The 22,927-nt window shown below is 40.3% G+C and overlaps 1 pseudogene; it reads left to right on the plus strand.

The window, feature by feature from the left end:
• The first annotated feature begins 12,330 nt into the window (after positions 1 to 12,330).
• LOC105723671 (uncharacterized protein C14orf119-like) lies at positions 12,331 to 12,753 on the plus strand (annotated as a pseudogene).
• Positions 12,754 to 22,927: the final 10,174 nt, after the last annotated feature.

Consider the following 22,927-nt stretch of genomic DNA (forward strand, 5'->3'; position numbering starts at 1 on the left):
GCGCAGTCACCGTCTACCACTGGGTGTGCACTGTTGTTTGTTTTAGAGTGGAGAAATATTCCCCCGTGTTTATTTCTCTTTCAAAATGGAAAATCGAATAGAGTTGAGGGAGTCACACAGTTCTTCTTACACCCTGCTCACTTCTGTCCACCCCTCTAGGCATTTCAGTTCATGAGTATTGTTGTATGGGATTATTTTCATTAGAACATTATTTCTCAACCAAGAGAACAATAGGCAGGCATGACAGTAACCTTTCTGGAAATAACAAGAGGGAGTGATTTCCCAGCACTGGCACTATATCAGATAGTGTTTTAAGTCTTTGACATATAGTAATTTAGAGAAGGTTCAAAACACTATGGAGTAGGTACTATTATATTTTTATTTTATGAAGGAGGAAACTGAGGCACAGAGAGGCTAAGTAACCTGCCCAAGATTAACATTATAGGGATTTGAACCCAGAGAGTCTGACTCCAGAGTCCAGGCTCTCAACTATTATACTCTACTGAGTTTGCTGGCACATATATGTGTTTGGGTGTACACAGACAAGCACACTTGTGTGCACACAGGTGTACAAGCCATATGCTGTGGTTTGTAAGCATAGGCTCACAGGATGACTGAATAGGAAGTGCTGAGACATCAGGAGGTTGAGGACTGGACTCTGCTCTGGAAGGCAGAATGGCTGCGTCTTAGTCATGACTCACCTGGGCAATCTCTCCACACCTTATTGGCAATCTCAGTTTCCCTTATTGAAAATCAGGGGAAGGGGCTGGGACTAGATGATCTCTGAATTGCCTCCCAGCTCTACTGTTCTGTGGATCTCTGACTTTCTGTCCTCTCTTTCCAACTGCCATCCTGAAATGAACCATGGCCAATCACAGCCATGTGTCAGCTTGCAGAATGCAGGGAAGCTCTGCCCAAGATGGTCTTTCCATTTAGGTCATGCCAGTGACCAGTGTGCCACAAAGTGCTGGGTGAGTTCAGCCAGGGCAAATTCCCAGCAGCTGGAGTCCAGCGATAGATAGCCTGCCAATCTTCCACTGTCTTCCCTCTTGAGGTTCCCTTAGAAAGCTGGAAGACATGTTCCTTAGCTGCTTGGCTTCTGGTCATAGAGAATTTTCCAGATTTGGAAAGAGTGATGGCCTGACAGTCTGAAGACTTGAAACCTACTTCTGGCCCTCACTGGTGACCTTGTGCCCTATCAACGCTCTCACTCCCCTCATGCCCTATCAATGCTCTCACCCCCCTCATGCCCTATCAATGCTCTCACTCCCCTCATGCCCTATCAATGTTCTCACTCCCCTCATGCCCTATCAATGCTCTCACCCCCCTCATGCCCTATCAGTGCTCTCACTCCCCTCATGCCCTATCAATGTTCTCACTCCCCTCATGCCCTATCAATACTCCCATTCCCCTCATGCCCTATCAATGCTCTCACCCTCCTCATGCCCTATCAATGCTCTCATTCCCCAAGTAACTTGCCCTCTTTGAGGTTTCATTTGCTCACCTGCCTTGCTTTAGCAATTACAAAGTGCTATATACTAAAAGAAGAGACAACTGGCATTATTTGCACAGAAGCCAATTTCCTATTAAACTGTAGCTGGAACCAGAGACCTCAGGGAGAACTCCGTAAAGTGAAGAAAGGTAAAGCTGGTGGGATGAAGCACTGGGCACATACCAGAGCTCACAGGAGGGCAGCAGTGAGGAAGGCCTGAATTCCTGCCCTCACCTCTTTGTGTTGGGTAGAATCTCCCTGTACCCTCCTGGATGTCCACACCCTAATCCCTGGACCCTGTGATCATGTTAGGCTACAAGGCAAAAGGGATTTTGAAAATGTAATTAAGGTTGCAAACCTTAAAACAGTGAGATTATCCTGAATTATTCAGCTAGCCCAATCAAACCACATGAGCTCTTAAAAGCAGAGAACTTTCTCCAGCTGGAGTTCAAATGATGCAGCAGAAAAAGAGATATCAAAAGCATGAGACAGACTTGACCCACCATTGCTGGAGGGGACCACATGGAAAACAGCAAAAACAAATGCATGCCCCTGGCTGATGGCCAGCAAGGGAAGGGAGACCTCAGTCTTATGATCAAGAGGAACTGAATTCAGCCAACAACCTGGATGGGCTTATAAGCAGAACCTGCCCCAGGGCTTTCAGATAAGCACTCAACCCAGCTAATACCATACGAGACCTTGGACAGAGGTCCAGAGGGGTATTGATGTGTCCAGATTCTGACCCAAGATAAAAAACGGGGCTTCTTCAACCCAAATGCCCATCAAAAAAAGACTGGATAAAGAAAATGTGGCACATGTACACCATGGAATACTATGCAGCCATAAAAAAGGATGAGTTCGTGTCCTTTGCAGGGACATGGATGAAGCTGTAAACCATCATTCTCAGCAAAGTAACACAAGAACAGAAAACAAAACACCGCATGTTCTCACTCATAAGTAGGAGCCAAACAATAAGAACACATGGACACAGGGAGGGGAACATCACACACCAGGGCCTGTCAGCGGGGCAGAGGACTAGGGGAGGGACAGCATTAGGAGAAATACCTAATGTGATGACAGGTTGATGGGGTGCAGCAAGCCACCATGGCATGTGTATAGCTATGTGACAAACCTGCATGTTCTGCACATGTACCCCAGAACTTAAAGCGTAATAAAAAATAAATTTAAAAATTTAAAACCATCAAAAAATGGGGGTTCTTTTACACCACAAAGTTTGTAGTAATTTGTTGTAGCAGCAATAGTAAATAATTACAGACCTCTTGGGCCAGCCACGGTGGCTCACACCTGTAATCCCAGCACTTTGAAAGGCCAAGGCGGGTGGATCACATGAGGTCAGGAGTTCAAGATCAGCCTGGGCAACATGGCAAAACCCCATCTCTACTGAAAACACACACAAAAAAAATTAGCCCGGTGTGGTGGTGGGCACCTGTAGTCCAGCTACTCGGGTGGCTGAGGCAGGAGAATCGCTTGAACCCAGGACGCAGAGTTTGCAGTGAGCCGAGATTGCTCCACTGCACACAAGCCCAGGAAACAGAGCAAGACTCTAAATAAATAAATGCATACAGACAGACAGACCTCTGTTGCAGGTTGAGATCAATGAGAGAAAATTGCAGTATAAGGTGTCATGAGGTTCTACGTTGTGTGCAGAAGTGGGTTCAGAAGGGAAAAGCCATGGGTGCTGGCTTAAGGGGGGTTGTTACTTGAGAACAGACCCTGAAGCATTGGTCAGATTTGGGGATGGAGGAAGGAGAGCTCCTTGTGGGTGGCAGGTCAGAGATCCTTTCTGGTCCCCAGAGATTACTCATGCTAGTGCCAAGAAGAGCATCTGGGGCTTGAGATGACCCTGCTGAGTAGAAAGGGGGTGTGTCCAGGAAGAGCAATCACTGCATTCTGGAAGCAGCCCTAGGTTCATGAGCATTCCAGAGAATCAATACCTCTCTTCAATGAAAATGATAAATGATTATACTAGTATTTCACATTTTCATCCCATTACATATTTCCTCCTCTTCTGAAAAGCTATAGAATCCAAATTGAGAATGTAAATGGCCAGGAAAGGGATGTTTGTAGAATGAAATTCTTGCTTCATAATCACAAAACTGTGATAAATTAAGCTCCTCTGTCAATTTCTCCTTTGTTGCATTTTTATCCCACAAGTCCAGGCTGAAAGGGCTTTGAGGGAGTAACACGGTTATAGACATCTCTGCGGACTCAGTTCAATCCAGCAATTATGACACACCTACTGTGTGCCATGTGCTATATGAGGAAAGAGGAAGCAGAATAAGGGCATTTAGAAAATCGCGGGGGAGCAGACGTTTTGTGCCTGAACAGGAGATGGTTCCCTCCACTGACTTGATCTCATCATGATCAGTGTGGACTGAAGTGATGTTCTGCTTGTCTCTAGATGAGCAGTACTGAAACACACGCTCTGTTTCTGCCCTCATGCCTTCCTTTGTGCCGTGCACATCCCCCACCATGCACTGCTACCACTCATACCTTCAGCTCCCGTTAAAATCTAATCTGATGGAACTTGACAGTCTACAGTCTTTATTTTCTTTTTCCTTCCTTCTTTGTTTCTATCTCTTTTTGGTGCGGGTTGTTGGAAAGACAGCCTATGGTCTTTAAAAGTCTTAACATAGTAGATGGCCTTGGACTCTGCAATTTGCCTTCCAGGAACTGATCCTTTAGTAATAACGGTGGATGTGGATAATGACGTATGTTTAACTGAGTATCCACCGATAGAAAATTGGTTACACAAATTATCAGGGATCCAAACATAGAATATCTAGGTCACAATTCAAAATAGCGTAGATGCATGTTTATTGTTATGGAAAGAGAGTCAACTTATAATGCTAGAAGAATCCAGTTTATAAAATAACAATAATATCACAGTTTTATAAAAAAGTCTAAATATAGAAAGTATCTACAATTGTATACTCCAAATTATTAATTTTTTTCTTCAGATATAATTTTCTATAGTGCAATTGGATTTTAAAATTATCATTAACAATGGAACTAAATTTGAAAACTCCTCTCCACCCGTCAATGCCCATCCAGAGACATTTCAATGTCATCTACTCCCAGAACGTTGTTCCCGATGCCTTCTTTGACTGTGGTTTCCCTAGTACAGGCCTCACATAGCATTCTTGGGTCTCTATTTTGGCAGTGATCATGGTTTGGCTTGTATTTGGTTTTATTCTTCTCCCTGGCAAGACTGCAGTATCCTTCAAGGTGGTGCACACATTTCATTCTGTTGGAAGAAGGCAAGCATAGCTATAGTCTATCACACATTAACCATGGAGAGATATGTGTGAAATTGTTGACTGGAGCCAGGGAAATCACTACTACTACAACCCACAGTGTCCACAAGTAGAGTACTCGTGAGTGAATAGTATGGGGGAAACCGCCCCCATGATTCAATTATCGCTCACTGGGTCCCTCCCACAACAAGTGGGAATTATGGGAGCTATAATTCAAGATGAGATTTGGGTGGGGATGCAGCCAAACTATATCACAGCCTCTTGCTATGATGCTGGGTTTCCATCTTTCTCTTCTCTCTTTACTCTCTTCTCTTTTTCCCCTTCTCTATTCTCTACCAACTCAAAATTCTTGTTGGTTACTTATGAAAAATTTTTAGCTTGTTTTGAGGTCTTCATCCAGTTAATGTTCTCATGGACTCAATTCCCTCCTCTAAGAGGCTTTCCCAAGCAGTTTCTGAAATACAATTCCTTCTCTGCTATTTTCTTTTCCCAACATACACACATAGACATAAATAGAATGATCCTTGCTTTCAAGATACTCCAGGTCTAGAAGGAACACACATTTTTTCTTTTCTTTTCTTTTCTTTTAAGCTTTTATTTTAGGTTCAGGGGTATATGTGCATGTTTGTTGTATAGGTAAACTTGTGTCATGGGGGTTGTTGTACAGATTACTTTGTCACCTAGGTACTAAGCCTAGTACCCAATGGTTATTTTTCTGATCCTCTCCCTCCACCCATCCTCCACTCTCCACGTTCAAGTAGTCCCAGTGTCTGTTGATCCCCAATTTTGTGTCCATGGGAGCACACATTTTCTAGGACCCAAGTGTAATTTATAAGAATATCTCCAAAGTAGTGAACCAGAAGCTCTCCCTCCCTGAAGAAACTTCTATATGTAGTTTCTGATTCAGGATATCAAATGTGTGTCTTGACTCTGAGCACCTGGAATTCGTACTTCTCTCAGAATTTCAAGGACATCTAATACTCAGACAATTTTAAAGATTTCTGTCTCAAAAATTTAAAGGAAGCCTTTAAGCTGAGTCTTCAGGGCAAATCCAGGGCCAAACAAGAGTGCAGCCACAGATAGCACTGTGAATATGGGAGAAAGAAGTCACCTCCCCTGTGGCTTCAGAGTTTATCAATTGAATAGAAGAGAAAGGAAAAGGGTGGTGGGATTTCTGGAAGAGGAAAAGCCACAAATGAGAGGCCCCCAGATTAAATGTGTCTTTGAGGAAGACAATAGACTCACTTAAGAACTAGAGTCATAAAAGAATGCAAATCTCCCAAACAAAACATAATTGAGCAGAGAGATGAGACCTGATCCCATAAATAACCTGCCATAATTATGACATATCAACAGTTCCCATTAAAGAAACATCAGACAGTCAAGTCCTGGAAGTCTGGGAAAATTGAGTTCTTAATTAAATCCTCCTCAGAATTACTAGTACCCATATCCTCCACATCCCATTTCCCCAAGTCTCAAGTGTAGGTGTATCAGGAAATGGCTTGGTTCCATGTAATCACATGAAATGAATTCTTCCCCTGCTCAATCTTAACAGGACTAATAGAGGGACTGGGTCCTAGTTCTTGAAACACTAATCTTCAAAGAAACCTGGCAAAATCTCAGTATTCCCAGACAGGAGCCATGCAGGCAGTCTTCTTGAAAAGAAATGTTTATCTCCTCTTAATTACACTCCTGTTCTCAACATCTGCCGGGGTCCCCTAATGCCTACAGAATATAGTTCAACCACCTGAAATTGGAATTCCTTCTGGAATTGGAATTTCTCCAACTCTATTTTCTCCATTCCCTAGACATGGTTTATTCTCTGCTGGCTCCCTTTTTATGCTGATTCAGTCCCCTCAGCCTGAAATATTCATTCTCTCATTCTCTGGTCACCAAAATCTCACTAGGATAACACTAGCTCACTGCAAATATTCTTATCAACATTGCCAGCCATATTCACTCATCAGCCTTCTTGGCAGCGTGCAATCTATGGACCTGTTTCTCTTCTAGAGAGACTCTGCCCCAGGTTCTGTGACTCCAAACTCTCTTGGTTTTCTTCCTAATTCCCTGATCACCTCTCCTTAGTCGCTTTTTCAATTCTTCCCCTCACTCCATCTAAAGAGCTGTGACTTTCCTGGGATCGTCTTTTCTCACTGCCTCAATGATCTCCCTCATGCCCCACCTCTATGCCAATGACGCCCAGTTCTGAATCTCCAGCTCCGATCCCTCTCAATGATTCCTGATCCACATACCAAAATGCCTAATGACATCATTAATTGGACATCCCATGGCATCTCAAACTCAAAACACTTAGAATCTTCTGGAACTACTTCCTTGCCTCCTCACTCCTTCCACCACAGTGATCTGCCTCCTGTACGCTCTAGCTCAGTGAGCATCTTCCAACCATTTCAGTTCGTAACTCAAACTGAAAGCCTGACCATTTTTCTTGATATCTTTCTTATCCTCATCTCTCATATCCACATCCTTCTAAATCAGGGCTTGGCAAGCCTTTTTCTAAAGAGTCAGATAATAAATGTTTTCAGTTTTGAGGGCCATGCATCTCTCTCATGACTGCTGGACACCATACTCCCTTCTGTTTTAAACACCAGTGCTGGTCAGCTGGTGTAGAGTGGCTGAATGATGAGATTTCTCAGCAAGTCAACAGAGGACAATAGGCCATTTTCAAACACTCATTTATTCATTTATTTATTTTGGAGACAGAGTCTTGCTCTGTCGCTCAGGCTGGAGTGCAGTGGTGCGATCTCAGCTCACTGCAACCTCTGCCTCCCGGGTTAAAGCCATTCTCCTGCCTCAGCCTCCCAAGTAGCTGCTCAGGTGCACACTGCCACGCTCAGCTAATTTTTTGTATTTTAATAGAGACAGGGTTTCACCCTGTTGCCCAGGCTGGTCTCGAACTCCTGACCTCAGGCAATCTGCCCACCTTGGCCTCCCAAAGTGCTAGGATTACAGGTGTGAGCCACCATACCTAGCCCTTTTTATTTTTTAAGAATAGATAATAGATGCCTATGATACAAAATTCAAAAGACATAAAAACATATTTTAAAATGCTGCTCCATCCACTGAACCCCCTTGCCCAAAGGATTCCGCATTACCAGTTTCATGCATATCTTTTTAGAGATAATTTGTACATACACAACCGTATGCAAATGCTAGCATATTATATGCATGGTTTTAGAACTTGCTGTAAATGTATTTCCCTCATTTTATCCTTACTAACCACATTGCAATCTCATGTGAACAACCTATTTTCTTATTAATAAACTTTGAGGTTTTTTTATTATTTAAAATTTAAAATGGATATGCAATATCCAAAACCTACAAGAAGGTTTAAAAGTAATACCATGTATACTCACACATCTTCTACCTTATGAAATTAAATATTGCCAACACAGCTAAATCCTCTTTTTATATATCCTGGAATCACTTCACCTTGTTCCCTCCTAGAGGTAACCACTATTCTAGATTTCATATTTATCATTCCCAAACATTTCTTCAGATATTGGCTATATATGTGATGTTTCTTTGCTATTTGCTTTTGTCACCTTAAAAATATGTTTATGGGTCAAGTCCAACAGAACTTAAAAATAAAAAATAAAAAATTTATCTGTGGGATTCATCCATGTCAATATATATTAATATAACTCCTGGTTCACTAATATTCACTATGGAATAGCATTACATTATGTGATCATTCTAGTATTTATCCTTTTCCTCTTGATAGATGTTTAGGTTATCTCTAACTTTTTGCTATTATAACATTACTGTGAAGATAATTCATATATGTTTCCTAACATGCAGAGACAGTTTTTCTCAGCTTATATAATGGAATAGCTGGTTCATGAAGTAGGCACATCTCCAAGTTTCTAAATATTGTCTAATTGTTCTCTAAGGTGCTTGCACTAATTCACACTCTCATAGTGGTATATGGGTTCTTACTGTTTCACCTTCTTGCCAGTACTTAGTATATCAAGCACTCTTGACAGGAAAGATGACACACTCGAATGGGATAATTAAAGATAGTTTAATGAAGGGATTTTTTTTCAGAGTTGTGAACTCAGGTAAAGGAACAAGAATTGGTAAAGCATCCACATCGGGAGTCATTGACACTCCCAGGCCTGAATTGGTAGGCATGAGAGTGTTACTCGAACTTAAGGGGGAGATGTACCTGTGGGAGAGGATGTTTAACAAGAGCTGTGGTTTTCAGTAGAGCATCACAGCCATCATCAGCCCTAGGCAGGGCAGGAAGGGAACCAGGGAAATAAATCCCAAACTCATGGTTCTCTCGTTTTCCATTTTCTGGACAGAAGGGTAGAGAGTGGATCTGGAGGGGCAAATAGGCAATACTTGGCACTTGATATTGTTAGACTTTTAAATTGTTGCCAAGCTGATAGGGTAAAATGGTCTCTCCTTGTGGTTTTGTTTTGTATTTTTCTGATATCTAATAAAGTTGAGCATCTTTTCGTGTATTTATTGCCAATTTAATTGCCTCCTCTGTAAATTGCCGCTTCCTATGCATCACAATTTTTTTTCATATTGGATTATATTGACAAATGTAGTATAGATGTTCTTTATATATTCTGTATACTAATCCTTTTATGGGCATACATGTATTGTCTTTACTTTTTTACAGTTTTTGATGAATAAGAGTTTTAAATTTTTGTGTAGCTAAATCAATCAGTTCTTTCATAGATGATGCTTTGTTTTCCTTGTTTAGGAAACCCTCCTTTATACTATCACATTTTGGATTAAGTTAAAAGAAAAGGAAGCCCTCCTTTATCCTGAGTTCATAAAAATATTCTACATTTTCTTATAACACTTACAATTTTTTCTTTTTTATATTAGGTTTTTAATCCCCTTAAAATTTAGTTTTTGTATGTGATGCAAGATAGAGTTCAGATTCTTTTCACTGCATTATCAATTGCCCTAGCTCCATTTGTTAAATTGTTACCCTATTATTCCCTGCTGATCTGCACTGTCAGCTCTGTTACATAGTAAGATAGTAAGGTTTCATATAAGTATTGGTCTGTTTCTGGGTTCTCAATTTTTTTCACTAAGTTATTTCTTTATACCTGCCAGAAAATACAATTTTAATTACTGTGGCCAAATAAGAAGACTGGATACCTACCAGAACAAATCCCTCCACCTTACTCTTCTTTAAACTTATGCTAATTATCATGGCTCTTTGCTTTTCCCTATAAATTATTAGAATCAATTTGTCAAGCTCCACAAAATACTATAAAGCTTTTAATTAGAAGTACATTAAATTTATGAATTAATTTATAGAGAATTTATAATATAATATTAAGTCTTCTTATCTACGTACATGGTATATATCTCCATTTATTTAGATTTATCACTAACTTTTGTCAATAAAGGAATAAACATTTCTCCACAAATGCTATGCTCATATTTGGTTAGATTTATTCTTATCATTATGTCCCTTGAGTTATCACAAACATTTAAAATTTAATTTTCTAATATCTGTGACTGGTGCACAGGAAGTGAATGATTTTAAAATTTTGATCTTTATATCCAAAAACCTTGCAAAACTTGTTAATATAATAATTTACTTGAAGAGTCTTTTATGTTGTCTTAATCTATAATAATTTACTCTGCAAATAATTATAATTTTATTTAATCCTTTCCAAGCCTTTTACCTTTTTGTTTGCCTGTCTTAAAGGGTTGGCTAGAGTCTTCAGTACAATGCTGAATGGAAGCTGTGCTATTGGGTCCCTTGCCTTTTCCTGAATTTAAATCAATTGCTTCTAACACTTTCCTATTAAATATAATGTTTGCTGTTTATTTTTGTATGTTTTTTATCCCTTTACCAAGTTAAGAAAATTCTATTTCTTCTTTCCCAATTTTTAAAAAATACAAATGAGCGTTAAATGTTTTCAAATGATTTCTGCATGTGCTGATGACCATGACTTTTTTCTCCTTTAATATGAACTATCTTTGTATTTCTGAGATATAACCAATTTAATAATGATTATATACATATATATATATATATATGCATGTGGTTTGCAAATATTTTTGTTTTTGTATCTATATTAATGAATGAGAATGGTGTGTAACTTACATTCCTCATGATGGGCATGTCTATTTTGCATCAAGGACTTAGTAGCTTCATCAAATGAATTGATGAGTGTTCCTTAATCTATTAGCTTCTGGAAGAGTTTGTGGAAGTCTGAAGTTATTTGTTACTTGACAGACTGTTAGAACTCATTGCTAAAATTGTGTAAGATGGGTGTTTTGCAGGTAAATATATTTTAAACTATTGATCCTCTTTCTTCAAATGCAATAAACTATTAAAGTTTTATATTCTTCCTAATTCAATGATAATAAATAACACTTTAATAGGAAATTGTTGCATTTAAGCACTCAATTTTCTTTGCATAAAGTTATTTGTGGTACTGTCTGTTACATCTGTGGCTATTCTTCTTTTATATTTATAATGTTTCTTATTTGTGTATTCTCTTTTCTTACTTCATCAATCTTGCCAGAGGTTTTCTTATATAGTCTCTTCAAATTTATTATATATTTCTTCTCAATTTTATTAATTTTTATGCTTAGATTATTTCCTCCTTTTTTTCTTATTTTTATCATTTTTAGTATTTCTTATTTTCTATGTAAACATTAAAGTTATGAATTGCCACCTGCCAATACATATGTACATTTTCAGCAGTTTTACTATGCTATGCATAGATGTGGGTTTCTTCACATTCATACTAAGTAGAATGCACTGAGATTTTTAAATCTGTAAATTTATATCTCATCAAATTTTTGAAAATTTCAGCCATTATTTCTTCAGTTGGTTTCTGCCTAGTTCTTTCTTGCTTCTAAGACTCTAATTACACACGTTAGACCTTCTGCCCTGGTGCCATAGGTCCCTGAAGCTGTGTTCAATTTTTTAAAATAAAATTTAGCTTTTGGAATAGTTTTAAGCTTATAGAAAAATTGTGATGATAATACAGAGAGTTGCCATATCCCCCACAGCCAGTGTTCCCTATTATTATTATTTTATATAGTATGGTACATTTTTTAGAATTAATGAACCAAACCAATATTGACACATTATTTTAAACTGAAGTCCTTACTTTGTTCATATTTCTTCTGTCTTTACCTTCTTCTGTTCCAGGATTTCATGTCTCCTTAGGCTCCTCTGGGTTCTGACAATTTCTAAGACTTTCCGAGTGTGTGTGTGTGTGTGTGTGTGTTTGTGTGTGTGTCCTTGACAGTTTTGAAGAGTACTAGTCAGGCATTTTAAAGAATGTCCCTCAATTGGGATTTATATAATTTTTCCCCCGATAATTAGACTAAGGCTTCTTTGGGCTTGGGGGAGGAAAATCACAGAGTCAAAGTGGCCTTTTCATCACCTCACATTAAGTGTACACACTATTAACATGACTGATATGGTTTAGATCCATTCCCCACCCAAATCCCATATCAATTGTAATCCCTGGAAGCTGCCGCAGGAGCTGGAGTCTAAGGACTCTTGTGACAATCTCCAGGTGCTCTCCAAGAAAAAAGGGGAAGATGCCACTGGAGTCATCTTCCTTTGATGCCACTATCCTTCCCTTCTTGCTTACCCTCAGTACCAGACAATACTAGTCCTTCCCCTTCTCCAATGTCTTACATCACTTCCCAGGAGATGAAGTGTATTCTTCACTGGTTTGCCAATTAGTCAGGTCCCAGGGTGAACATTTCCTGGGGGACGTGGTAGCTAAGGCAGTGCCAGGAAAATTACAGCCACTGCTGAATAGTCTGGTGCAGCTTAGTGTGTCTAGGGCAAACCCACCACCTTGTATCTTTGAGTGCCAGCTATGTCTTTGGGATCAGTAGTTTCAAGGCTGGGCTTAGCAGGAGTGCAATGAATTTGTCAGGCAGCTGGAGTTCTGTGAGCCAGACTTCATGGCAAAGTTTTAGCAAACAGTGGCTGCTACAGCTGGTAAGGACTGATACGTAGTCAGACCAAAGAAGATAACCGCAGTTGATGGAGCCAAGGCCCATGACTCTACAATGAGAATTCAATTAAAACATGTCACCTAAAGGTCTGGAACAGGTATTCTGACCAGCATACTGAACTCACTGACCAGCACAAGCATGGTTATTTCAACATTAATAGCATGTAAACCAGACTCCTATTGTAAATGTTATCAATCTAAGCAATCCAGCTCATTGGTCTATCTTCTAGTTTGCTTCTTTCCAAGAGACGTCAAACCCTCAAGAATTTGATGGCTTCTTCTGCCGCTATAACCGAAAGGAATCTACACATTATAACTCAAGCCCACTGCTGGCTCATGAAGTGTGAAAAGTAGAACTCTTCTTCCCCAGAAACAAGACAGGACAATTAAAGTTTGTATTTTTACACTTAAAAAAAAATTGTAATCCCCAATGTTGGAGGAGGGACCTGGTGGGAGGCGACTGGAAAGTGGGGGTGGTTTCTCATGAATGATCTGGCACCATCCCCCTGTGCTGTTCCCATGATAGAGTTTGTTCTCACGAGATCTGTTTAAAAGTGTGTAGCACCTTCCTCCTCTCCCTCTTCCTCCTCCTCTGGCCACATAAGATGTGCCTTCCCCTTCACCTTCTGCCACAATTGTAAGTTCTCAATCACGATTGTAAGGTCTCTGAGACCTCCCCTGAGGAGGAAGCCACTATGCTTCCTGTACAGCCTACAGAACCATGAGTGAATCAAATCTATTTTCTTTATAAATTACCCAGTCTCAGGTATTTCTTTATAGCAATGCGAGAACAGACTAACACAATGATTTATCACTACTGATGTTGACCTTGATCACCTAGCTGAGGTGGTGTTTCTCAGGTTTCTCCACTACAAAGTCACTCATTTCACCACCACTTTGCCTACTATACTCATTGGAAAGCAGTCACTATGCATAGCCCACGCTCCAGGAGTAGGGAGTTACGTTTCATCTTCTTGAGAAGGGAACAGCTACATAAATTATTTAGAGTTCTGCATGGAAGATTTTTCAATCCTTCCATTTATTTACTTATTCACTCATTTGTATCAGAATGGATTCATAGATTTTTATTTTATAGTTCGGGTTATAAAACAATATTACTTTATTTTTTCGCTCAGATTGTCCAGCTCTGGCCACTGGGGGCTCCTTTGACATACCCCATTATTGTGAGGCATTGCTTTATTGTTTTTATTTTTGTTTTCCAGTATTTATAAGATACTCCAGGACACAGCAGGAAGGTGTCATCTGTGAGCCAGAAAATGGGCCCTGAGCAGACATTGAATCTGCCCTGATCTTGGCCTTCCCAGCCTCCAGAACCGTGAGAAATAAATGTCTGTTGTTTGCAAGCTACCTACCTTATGGTACTTTTGTTACAGCAGCCTGAATGGACTAAGACAACCCCCTTGGACAGCTGGTACAAAAACTGAGAATATTTAGTCTCTCTAGCTTCAGTTTTCTTATCTATAAAATGGGGATAGGCTTGTTGTAAGTATTAAATGAAATATTATGTACTTAGCTTGGGACCTGACTCAAGTACATGCTCAGTAAAACTTTTAGAAGCTATCATTATTTATTGACCACACATTTGCATAAAACAGGTGTTAATAATCTGACCATTTGATACATCCTTGATTGTTTTGTTAATAATGGTTTTAGATAACATTTCTGCATGGTAAAATAATGTTGAAGAATTTTTAATATTATCTGACATTTTTTAATCAAGTACTGTGTCAACTTGAAAAAATTCAAGTATATTTGTGAAGGTAGGTTCAATTCTATAGTCATTGAAGCTTAAGTGAGGGAGCTCTTATCAAAGCCCCTGCAAAATATGAGTCCTTCACTAGTTATCACATCATTCACTAATGATATTTTGCCTGGAAGTATTTTCTACTCAATTTTTTTCAGTGTGTTGGGGAGACCAAAAGAAGAAAAAAAAAGGCAATTTTTGCTAAAAATAGCATAGCTTGACTCATCATGATTTTAGACAAATACGTAATGAAACAGGAAGTAACTTTAAAAGCCCTCTTAACTACACTGACATACATGTGCTTAAGCTATGGTGGGGGAAGGTGCTAGATTTGAGAAGAGAAACATCGGGGATAATAGGTCCACAAAGGAGAGTAGAAAGAGACGTCCCAGAAGCAGACCTTGGTTCTCCTCCCCTAAGCTCTGATGCTTGAGCAAGGGGAAGAGAAAAGAGAGAATCACATCTGCCCACTGCAGTCCCACCAACCACAGGTCTGGCTTGCTGTGAGAGGGGAAAAGTGTTGAATCAAGTGGGCTTGGACCAGGACTGGAACTTCTGACATCCACAAGAGCCAGAATGCCAGGGGGACTTTCTGAGATGTCAGTAAGACACCTGCTACTGGGGTTCATCATAAGGGAGAAAAGAAAGTTCTTCACATCTGTAGCTCCACACAACCACCCTGCTCCATGAACCTGTTATATGTTGGAAGAGCAGGATGCTGGACAGCAAAAATGAATGAAAACTGAGAAATGTGGTTCACAGATATTTAACATGGAAAAGTATTTAGCAGATTTTTTACAAGGCTGGTCACTCTCAGACAACCACTGCAAGGCAAACTGAACTATCCACTGCCCAAGACAAGCCTGAGAAAGAGGTGAAGAAAGTTGATGGTGGGAAGGGAGATGGTACAATGAAAATATTAGCATTCATGGGGAAAGTAGAGGCTCTTAGCAGTGGCCAGCTCTCTTCACTGAAGTCACTGAAGCCTATTTCCCTGAGACGGAAGAGAATGACCAGGCCTCAGTGAGGGAGGTGACCTGACCTCCTAGCAGGATGGGGCTGTCATGGAAATGTTTTCCAAGATCTTCATGAGAATACTACAGCATGGCACCTCTTTAGTGACTTTCTGAGCCTCCCCTCTTACAAATCACAGATGAAGCTCATAAAACAGTAACTTGGAAAAGAAATCCTGAATGTATATATTCAAATAAGTCTGAATTTTTAAATATACATATGTGTATGTGTGTGTGTGTGTGTGTGTGTGTGTGTGTATACATATATCTGTAGATAAGATCTTGCTCTGTCAGCCAGGTTGGAGTGCAGTGGCACAATCATAGCTCACTGCAACCTTGAACTCTTGGACTCAAGCGATCCTCCCTCCTCAGCCTCCCAAGCAGCCTGTGACTACAGGCACCCACTACCACACATGGCAAAAGGATTTTTAAAATGCTATGACTCTAAGATAGAGAATGAAAATGGCCTGGTTGCCAACCTGATGGATGTCACTGCTCTTTGCTTTTACCTCCTTTCCTGTCATGGTAAACTCAGTGCTATAAAGTGTCCAGTTTACATGCCTGAGCTGTGGAGTCACACAATCTTGATTTTAAGTCCTACTTTGCAACTTTCTAGCCACACGACCTTTGGCAACTTATTTAATCTGACTAAATAAAAAAACACTTGGCAAGCTCTTGGCATGATACCTCTTATTAAGGAAGTGTTCATTGTCGGCTATTGTTTTTATCAAGAGCAGCTCCCCATGAACTCAGTAGCCAACTAGGAAATCTTCTGTTGATTTTTGTTTTTCCCCAGTTGGGAGTCATTTTAAGCTCTCTTACCCTAAAGACAACAATATTATGGAGTAGAATACAGATCCCATCAATTTTTAGCCTCAAGGGCAAGATTTCAATTCAAAAATTTTCTGCTTTGCAATAAGCATGGTGGGCATTACCCCCCACTTCCAGGTGAAGGGTAGGGATTGCATCCGTGTAGGTCAAGTTCTTGCTCACTTTCCTCTACCATTAGGGAGAATTGGAAAGGCAAGTTTGCAGAGCACAGAGAGAATCTTTACGGTACTCCATTCCAGATGCTGTCATCTGGAAGAAGAGGCACATAAAGGTTAAGATCATCCAGCAAGCAGTCAAGACAGGATGTTGTGTCCTACTTTGCAACTTTCTAGCCATGCAACCTTAGGCAATTTACTTAATCTTACTAAATAAAAAATATACATATATTTGGCAAATTCTTGCATGATACCTGTTTGTTCCGTGCAAACAATGGGATTGCAAATTCTTTCAGTCCATCCCCAAACACGGTGCCCTCCCCTCCATACTGTGTGTGGATCCTCTGCCCGCCCTGACAGGACAAGCTCCGAAATCTGCAGGGTCAAAGGTGATTCTCTGGTTAACATATACCAAATGCTTTCCTTTGCAAGTCAGAGATTTTTAAACCACAGCCCCCTCCCTCTCTTGAACATTCATTTCTTTCCTGCAAACAAGCAAAACATACTGTTTTCCTTGAAATTCTGCATGTTCAGCGGGATAATTTTGGGCATCGAGGTGGATTGTAATGCAAATGCCCTTGATTTTCTTGGGACTCTCTTTCTCCCGTGAATTTCAGTGAGTGATAGGCTCCCTTGAAATAAATGCACTTTTGATAGATGAAAATTCTCTTTTCCCATGTGAAATGTGCTTGGTGGCAGATACTTCCATTTGGCAGAATTTGTTTAATAACTCAGCGTCGTGTGCGCTCAGCTGGGCAGAGCTGAAAGATGAAGACAGAATCTGGGGCTAGGACCCAGAGAGGGCCCAGGATGGGTCAGGGTAGGGACCAAGATACAGAAAGCTAAAAACTGGGGTCTCCACATCAACCAAGAACCAGGAACTGGAGTGACTTGTAGGTGACTAATAGGTGCAAAGAACACAAATATGGAGTCAAGGTAAGCAAGGGTGGGAGGGGTGGGTACAGATGGACAGAACTCAGGAGAACAATATCAGAGCAGCTGTGGTTTATTCTGTCCTTTGTGTTAGAGCAGCTGCATTTTGAGCCCTGCTCTAGCTCATTATATGGAAGAATTCTCTTCTTATGAGAGCAATCTAACAAGATAGGCAATCCAGGAGAGATGAGCTTCTTGTCATGAGAGGTGTGCAACTCCCAGCAAGGCTTCCTACACTGAGGGGCTGGTGGGACTGGATCGCAGGTGAGGTCCCTTCTGTACTCAGACGCTGTGATTTGTGTCACTCCTTTGGGGAACCCCCTGCCATGGATCCCCATTGACCTCCAGGTCACAGGCTGGTTCCTGGCATGGCCTCCAGGGCCTTCTCTGACCTGGCCCCAGCCTCCTCTCTGGTCATTCCACCACACTGCCAGTTGTCTGGATTCCATCTTGACACCCCTGGAATCATCTCAGTGTGTGCTGTTCCCTCTTGCATCTGGGCTCTTCCTTAGCCCTTCACCTGTTACACTTATCTCTTCTTTGTCCTTCATCTAGTTAACTCTTGCTCATCCTTCGAGCCCCTTCCTCCTGCAAGCCCGCTTTCCTGAGCCCTGAGAATGGCCTAGTGTCTCCTCTGGGCTTCCACTGCCCCTGGTTCTTCCCATTCATAACACTCAATACACTGCTCTGGAATTCTGACTCATTGCACTGGGAGCAACGAGAGGCAGGGAATTGTCTGTCTTGTTCATTTTTCAATCCCCAGTGCCCACTGCCCTACCTGGCAGCTAATAATGCTCAATGCAGTCCTGTTGCTTTTCAAGTTGTTGAATATCTGCAGCCACTGGACCACAGCTGCCCTGTCCCCTGAGCCCTTCTGGTCAGTCCCTTAGGCTGCCGGCTGAGCGCAGAGATTGGGTTTTGTGGCTAACTTTGGAACACTGGGGTCTGACGTTAATTAATTTTTAAAATCAGGTTTTCCCCATACTCACTGAGTACAGAGATTTTTTAGAAGGTTAATTGAGGCAAAAATGAGAGAGAACATCTGTCTTTTATCCCCAGTGAGAGGATGGCATCCTCCATGAAGAGGCAACGTCACTAATGAATGAAGCACTTAGCTTGGAGGGACCAGGATTCTAATTCTGGATCCTCCATTAACCTGCTGTGTGACCTTGGACTAACTGCCTATCCTCTCTGGGCATTATTCATTTGGCAAATATTTGTTGCAGTCCTACATGTTCCTAGCACTTTGACATGGTTGAACACAGACAAGATTGAATACAGACATGATTTCTGTCTTCATAGAATTTACAGTTTAATGGAGAGACAGCCAATATTTCAGCAAACAGCCAAATATCTAAATATCTCAATACAAATTGGGACAAGAGCTACAAAGGAACTGAACGATGTATAGTAACAACAAATAATGCAGGTGAGTGTGGAAGAAGCTCCTTAGATAAGGAAGCAGTAATATTAAAGTCTGAAGGTTACAAGAAAGCCAGTGACAGAGTGCTCCAGGCAGATAAATAATGGCTGTGCAATGGTCCTGGGGCATAAATCATTCAGAAATAGGAAGAAGGCCAATGTGCCTGCAGAATAATTGGTGAATAATTGGGAAAATCTCAAGTGTGAAATGAGAATGATAATGTATGTCTGCATAGCTCCCTCCCAGGGTCTTAACAAGTAGCAAGTGGTAGATCAGATTTTGCCTAATACAAGCACGTAACTGTTGCTCAGTAAACACCTAAATGAATGATACAGTGATTCCTTTGAGAGAATAAAAATATTTGCATTGGTAATTATTATCCAATTAAGACCAATTATTACATTCATTAATACATTTCAAAGACTCAGGTTTGGCCTTCAGTATTACGAAGGATAACGGCAGCCACTTAGATTCAAATCTGTCCCTACATCCTCCCAAAAATCTTACAGAACAAAAAAGCAGAGCAAATAAAACTACTCTCGGCTCTTGCCTATAGCATAACTAGGAGTCAGAAAACATTAGAAGCTTCAATTTACATTTAAGTGGGAAAACAAACACCTCAAGCCAGCGAGGCTGACTGTGTACCCACAGCACAGCAGAAGGTCAGGCAGAGACTGTGGCAAGGTCCTAGAGTGGCAGAATTCAGAGGACACTAACCAGATCTCATCCCAAGAAAGAGAGGTATTTCTCCAGCCTGAGTAAGAGCACCACAAAGAACAGGTCTGAGACCCGGTAGATTAAATATTGCCTATGGGAAGTCAAAAATAAGAGGGCTCTAAAGAGGTCCCCCTACTACAGGTATAGCCCTTGAGACTGTGCTGCTCCCAGGAAGAGGAAGATTCTTAGAAAGGAGAGTATCCCTTGGGGGCTTGAAGGTGAAAAGAAAGAAAAACATGACCCCACCCCACAAAATCCCTCAAGCAAGGCAGTATCAAAGAATCAGAAAAAGTCAAATTAAAAAGCCCTGTTTGTTAAAGGATCCATTCTTCTCTGTAGCAATGAGAAAGAGATTTTAAGCTTAGAACCAAGTAAGCCACTCACACCACTCCCTCCTATCTCTATGCTTATCTGTTAGGAAAGTCCAACTGAAATAAATAATAATAAACATTAAAATAACACAACATTCACACAAAGTTACTTTAAAAAGAAAATGGAAAATGAGAATCAAAACATTACAGCAGATGAAAACAATGCTCACACAAAGACATGCCACAGGAAAACTATAACACAACACCCCAATAGGGGTTAAAACACTTAAAAAATCAATTTTAGATATTAAAGACTGATACTTTTTGACAAGTTCAAAACTCAAAATATAGTGTCAACAGGAAGGCATGAAATAGGAGCTGGCTGGACTCGAGAAATGGAAAGAAACATAAAAGCATATGAAAAATAAAGAATAAATTACAAGAAACCCCAGGGGAGAACAGATACACCAAGAAGATGGAAATGAAAAGAGCCAAGAAAACAAAGCCAGAAGAAAAGGTTTGAAGGATTGGAGAGAACATGACAGAGACTGAAGACAGGCAAAGAAGATTCACGTAAGTATCATCAGAGTTCTTGAATTAGAAAAGAAAAACAAAGGACCAGGACCCTTAATTAAAACAATAATTCAAGAACTCTCTGAAACAAAAGAAGACATGAATTTACACATTGAAAGGGATGCTCAGAATGATCACCTCCAAGTCATATCCTAGTAACAATATTAGATATTCAAGTAGAAGAAAATACCCTCTGAGCTTTCAAACATGAAGACCAAGGAAATAAAATAATCTTGGAACTACTTTTATCAATAGCAACTGTCTTTTTAAATGTTTATTTTTTTATTATACTTTAAGTTCTGGGGTACATGTGCAGAACATTCAGGTTTGTTACATAGGTATGCACATGCCATGGAGGTTTGCTGCATCCATCACCTCGTCATCTACATTAGGTATTTCTCCTAATGCTATCCCTCCCCTAGCCCCCCACCCCCTGATAGGCCCTGGTGTGTGATGCTCCCCTCCCTGTGTCCATGTGTTCTCATTGTTCAACTCTCACTTATGAGTGAGAACATGTGGTGTTTGGTTTTCTGTTCTTGTGTCAGTTTGCTGAGAATGACGGTTTCCAGCTTCATCCATGTCCCTGCAAAGGACATGAACTCATCCTTTTTTATGGCTGCATAGTATTCTATGGTGTATATGTGCCACATTTTCTTTACTCAATCTATCACTGATGGGCATTTAGGTTGGTTCCAAGTCTTTGCTTATCAATAGCAACTGTCTTAGCGCATTTGTATCACTATAACAGAATACCTAAGACTGAGTAATTTTACAGAGAACAGAAATTTATTTCTCATGATATGAAGGCTAAGAAGTCCAAGATTAAGGTGCTGACATTGGTGCTGGTCAGGGCTTCTCCTTGCTTCCAAGAAGTACCTTGTTTCTGTGTCTTCACATGGTGGCAGGTGGAAGGACAAGAAAGGGATGAACTCTGTGTCCTCACATGGCAGAAGACTGCAAGAGAGTGAACCCACTCCTGAAAGCCCTGTTATAACAACTTTGATCCATTTTTGAGGATCCCTCCTGGGACCTAAATACCTCCCAAAAGGCTCCAGCTCCCAACGTTGTGGCACTGAGGATTAAGTTTCTAGCACATAAATTTTGGGGCACACATTCAGACTACAGCAGCAATATATACAGCTAGTCATCCATAGAGTAACGTTTCCAAGAAACTCAAGTTAAAATAAACCTGGAAGGAAGGAATTTTATGTTCAGTGATCTGTCTTTCCATATAAAGACTAAGAAAAATAGTTCAAATGTAAAAAAATTATAGAATATTGCATTCATGAGTCCCTTTCAACAAATCTACCAGAGGAAGAACTTTATCCAACCAGGAGATGATTGGAGAAATGTTGACAGAAGAACAGATTTTGATCATTGGATATATTTAATCATAGATATATAAATCTAAAATTTAGATTTCCACAAAGATGGAAGAATAGTATATAAATGTTCTATATTCTGAGAAAGTTGAAATCACATGACTAAAAAGGAGCAAGGGAGAGAAGAAGGGAAAGGTGAAATAAGCTAATTATTGCTGCATGGTGAGAATCGAAGAGCATCATCTAAAGTCAACAAAGCAAAGAGTAGTTAATAAAAGTAAGGAAAGGGGACCAACAGCATTAAGTAAAGCTGTTAGTATGAATATAACCACTAAAGCAAATATTCAAACCTTTCTAAACACCAAAGGAAATAAAAACACAAAACAAAAATCAGATTGGCTTATGAAATAAAACTCAACTCTACCCTGTTTTCAAGACATATATCAGAAACTGAGTGAGTTGGTAAGGCTAAATAATAAAGGATTGAGCCAAAGTATGCAAGGTGAAAAGAAATCTGATACCTTGACCTACCATAAGATAAAATTCAGGCCAGAAAAATTAAGTGATACAAAGCAGAACACTTAATAATTACAGGCTGCAGTTGACGATGAAGATTTAACAATATGGATATCAACACAGAAAATAACATAGAGCAGCAGTCCTTAACCTTTTTGGCACCAGAGAACAGTTTCATGGAATTCAGGTTTTCTGCAGACAGCAGTGGGAGTGGGAATGGTTTCAGGACGAAACTCTTCCACCTCAAATCATCAGACATTAGATTCTCATAAGGAGTATGCAGCCTAGATCCCTCACGTGTGTAGTTCACAACATGGTTCACAGTCCTATGAGAATTTAATGGTGTTGCTGATCTGACAGGTGGTGGAGCTCAGATAGTAATGCTCACTCACCCGCCTGCTATGCAGCCTGGTTCCTAGCAGGCCATGGACCAGGGACTGGGGACCCCTGACATAAAGCAATCTTCACAAGCAGAAACTATAGGAAATGCAAACAGAAATGTATAGAAACCACTAATGATGGGAGATTTTAAATATCACTCTCACTCCAAAAAGGTGAAGTGGACAAAAGATAAAAATGGATAAAATTTCTAAACAACAAAATCAGTAAG

Source organism: Aotus nancymaae, unplaced genomic scaffold, assembly GCF_030222135.1.
Source record: "Aotus nancymaae isolate 86718 unplaced genomic scaffold, 86718_ANA_hifiasm-v0.15.2.pri h1tg000003l, whole genome shotgun sequence".
NCBI lineage: Eukaryota > Metazoa > Chordata > Mammalia > Primates > Aotidae > Aotus > Aotus nancymaae.